This window comes from Molossus molossus, unplaced genomic scaffold (assembly GCF_014108415.1).
Source record: "Molossus molossus isolate mMolMol1 unplaced genomic scaffold, mMolMol1.p scaffold_m16_p_25, whole genome shotgun sequence".
NCBI lineage: Eukaryota > Metazoa > Chordata > Mammalia > Chiroptera > Molossidae > Molossus > Molossus molossus.
Genome location: NW_023425361.1, coordinates 2,223,678 through 2,228,403, shown reverse-complemented (window position 1 = coordinate 2,228,403; position 4,726 = coordinate 2,223,678).

The window sequence follows — 4,726 nt, the reverse complement described above, 5'->3', positions numbered from 1 at the left end:
TGAGGCTCTGAGTACCCACTGAGCATGCTAATCCTTAACTTACACAGTTTTTTGGTATAGAACATCTGTGGGTTCCAAGAGTAAACAGATGGCGCTGAGCTATGCCAGCCAGACTCAATACCTCTCTCATCCAAACTTCATTCCTTTCTTAGCATCCACAGACTATGGCAAGAGGGACCCCGAGCTTCTGTAAAGCAACTATGTGCAATGACTGTCTTGAAAAGGAAAATGTCTCACCTAACTTCTTTTATCTCTTTTATTAACGTGCACTAAATTTGTGCCATCCTCAGTTTCCTGAAGTCATCTAGCTGTGGAGCATATGGCCAATAGAAGACACACTCATTTTACTGGAGAAGTCACTTTTCTCCATAGATATTCTTTTAATTATATTCTCAAGACATGCCTGTTGGAAACCCCTGGTATGTGTATTAAAGAATGATTGTTAGCAGGCTACCCGTAATATGTGATTATAATTATTTCATGCCACTGAATCACAGTTTGAATAAGATAAAATCTCAGTTCAATATTTGTTAACAAGGTAAACTGTTTTTCTTATTACAGACAAAATAAAACATAGAACTTAAAGAAATATAAAGTGTCTTATGTGTGCATATTTGGGGAAATGATTAAAATGAATAATTTTATTCTCCATATTTTTATTTTTTTATTATTTTTCTTTATTGATTTTAAAGAGAGAGGAAGGGAGAGAGACAGAATCATTGATGAAGAGAGCATCGATTGACCGCCTCCTGCATGCCCCCCACTGGGGATTTGGCTCACAACCTGGGCATGTGTTCTAACTGGGAATCAAACCAGTGACCTCTTGGTGCATGGGTCCACACTCAACCACTGAGCCACACCAGCTGGGCTGTGTCCATCTTTTAATGGCAGTTATTTCCTTTCAGCATGAAGTAAAATTAAAATAACACACTAAATTAAATATTTATATTTTATCACTAACATTGACCTTCAAAATAAGTAAATTACAAGTCTCACTGTCCTGTTAGCAAAGAAACATCATGGAAGAATTTGGGGAACTTTATTTGGAAAACTAAAATCCAATCATGACTCTTTATTACTGGACCCAAGTTAACCTCTACTTCCTTTCATCTCATTCCCTCAATGTTTATTTAAACACTCATTCCAAACTGAGTTGGAAAAATTCAGTTTTTCACCCATGAGTCTTTCTTCCCTGTGTGTGTTTCCTTTGCTACTCACATAAAATAATACATTCATAACACTTCACTTCTGACACTTTGGGTCACCAAATGTGTGGAGGTGGTTACCTATACCAAGCAATTCTCCATAACACAGCTGGGTATTCTGCCATTGAACTCCCTGGAGATATGTAGTGTCAGATTCCACAGGTGAAGGGTTCAGTCCCACATGGCTGTGATTCCCTCCCACTTCAGAGCCTCTCGCAATCCCAGGTTATCAGCTAAGCTTTTGATTAAATGGCTATAAATGCAGGGCTTCAATGATACCCTCTTTGGGTTTGATTAATTTACTAGAGCAGCTCACAGAATTCAGGAAAACAGTTTAGTTACATTTATTGTTTTTTTGTAAAAATGATGATAAGGGTTACATATGAACATCCAGATGCATAGGCAAGGTATGTGGGAAGGGGGTGGAGCTTCCATGCACCCTCCAGCAGACCATTCTCCTAGCACCTCCACACATCCTGGAACTGGGAAATTCCCAGCTTCTTTAAAGTTCTTATGGAGGCCATAGGCTATTGATTCAACCTACATCCCCTCTTCTCTTTGTGGAGTTTGGGAGTGAACTGAAAGTGAGATAGTAACAGCTTAAAAAATAATGTGTGTGCTTGAGAGAAAGCATCTGGAAAATTGGTATTTGAAAACGTTTCTATTTGGTAGGTTTTCATTACTGAAAACTATGTTTAATGTGTCTCTAAAACAGTTACCTTTACCATTAAAAATCCTGAAAATAGAATTTTCTAAGCACCTTACAACTCTTCCAGGAGTTTGTCTATTTGTGTGTCAAAACATGAAGATATACCACCTTCTGATTAGTTTTCAACAATAAGTGATTTCACTGGAAAGTTGACATGCAGTGCCATAACTTCAGCAACAAGGTCACAAGAGGTAGAAAAAAATGACAAATATAAAGAACACAATGAAGAAAACTTTGTTGAAAATGCAGTTGCACAATTTGAATCTTTTTAAAAATTAATTTTTGTAGTTATGGAAGCCACTAAAAATAGTAACAAAATAATCTGTGGTATAAAATCTAGTTCTAAAATCAAATTACTAAACCAAGGTTTTCAAAAACAATGAAGTCATTTTAGTGAAATGACTGCCACTAAAATATTAACAATCCTTTTTACTAGGAGCCAGAATATTTTTTATACTAGGTTAGTAAAATAAATTAGTTTAAAATCCTGTTCATTTTATTGTTAATATAATAATATAGAAATTATATATAATCATAAATATATATTTACATATATATATTATTTATATATAGATATATATATATGGAGCCTTTGCTGCTTTTTGCTTTGTTTTCATTGAGAGGCATATATAGTAAAAATGTTTATATTAGTGTGACTAAGTTGATAATGGTGAATTGATGATAAATTGTTAAATTCACAATACTATTAATGAATTCTATTTAGGGTGCAAAGGAAAAAGAACCCAAGATGACTTCTAGTGACCTGACTTAATCTAGCATCGTTTACTCAAATTGTTTTAACCACAGTAATAGGAACATGATGTTGTTGGTGTGTGCATATGTGTGTATTCATGTATGCATGTTCACATTCATTTGTACACACCAGGGTAAGGAATATCAATACTTGCCTTTTTGACATGATAATGTTGACTTGTTTATTAGATATTCTAATCAAGATCTGACATAGGTATTTAAATGGACTACCCTAGGCTGGGTGTGGGGTTAGGAATTGATGAGTCAATATGTGGTTCATCAGTATCTAAAACAGAATGATATTCCCTAGGCAATGAGTGCCCACAGAGTAGAGGACCAAGGACTAGCTCTGGTGAATTTCAATGTTTGGAGGTCAGAAAGTCCTGGGGGAACCAGCCAGTGATGCACGAGGGAAACTTGGACTGTATGTATACCCTGAAAGCTAGTGAAAAATTATTTTTAAAAGGAAGAGATTGGTCAAATGATGAGAGTTTGGATGAAGAGAGCTAACACTAGGATTTGGCAATCATGAGATCATAGGTATTCTTAATGGAGGTCATTTCAGTGCAGAGGTTGGAACAAAAGCCTGACTGGAATGGAATAAAGGAACAAGGAAATAGTGCAATCAGTACAGACGGTTTTTCATAACATTTTGTTTTAAAGGGATCATAGAAATGCTTCTGTACCACTCTCTATCCACTAACTGTTTAGACTTCCTGCAGGCTGCCAAATGCTTTCTCACTTGGTTTCTTTGGCTCTGCACATGCTCTACATGGTTTTCACAAAATATCATTTCTTTCCCTTACTCAGACGCACCCTCTATTCTACACAACAGTGATTTCCTAGCAAATTTCTAGCTCTCCTCAAAGACTCAGAAGAGATGGGAGGTGTCAGAGTTGCTGATCTAATCCACCCCTAAAACATAGTCACTTTTGTCTTTAAGATCCATAGCTAACTGCATGAAGATATTCATTATAAAAATCCCATTACTTATTTTCTTTCTTTTTTCTTTTTCAGATTTGCATTTTTATTAAGTTTTATAAAGCTATACATATTAAATTTTAAATAGATATGATTAAGTAATATAGATTTACTGAAGTGACTTCTGTCCTAGTTTAACTTTTTTTTTTTTTTTTTTCCTCACCCGAGGACATTTTTCCATTTTTTGTTCAGATAGAGCGGGAGGGAGAGAGAGGAAGAGAGAGAGAAACATCGATGTGAAGGGACACATCGAGTGGCCGCCACCTGCATGACCAACCAGGGCCGGGGACAAACTGCAACCGAGGTACGTGCCCTTAGCGGGAACCGAACCCGGGTCTCTCTGTACCGCAGGCCGATGCTCCAACCGCTGAGCCAAACCGGCCAAGGCTATTTTAACATTTTGTAATAATTTTTTAAATTTTTTTATTTATTAATTTTTTTTGTTGTTGTTACAGATGTTTCTTATATTTCCCCCAATGACACCTACCTCCTCTTTCCCCCTGCTCCATCCCCAGCATTTTTGTCTATGTTCATTGTTCATGCATACATGCATGCAAGTTCTGTGGTTTATCTCTTCCCTCACACACACCCCCCTCTTCTGACTCTTGTCAGCCTGTACCCCACCTCCATTTCTCTGGGTTAATTTTGTTCAGCAGTTTGTTTAGTTTATTATATTTCACAAATAAGTGAGATCATGTGATATTTGTCTTTCTCTGCTTGGCTTGTTTTGTTTAGCATAATACTCTCCAGATCTTTCCATGTCATCTCAAAGGATAAGAAATCTTTCATTCTTACAGCTGCATAGTACTTCATTGTGTATATATACCACTGCTTTTCTATCCATTTGTCTACTAATGGACACTTGGGTTGTTGCCAGATTTTAGCTATTGTAAATAGTGCTGCTATGAACATGGGAGTACATATATTCTTTCTGATTGGTGTTTCAGGTTTCTTAGGGTATATTCCTAAAAGTGGGATCACTGGGTCAAATGACAGTTCATTTTTAAATTTTGAGGTAGCACCATAGTGTTTTCCACAGTGGCTGCACCAGTCTGCATTCCCACCAGCAGAGTACTAG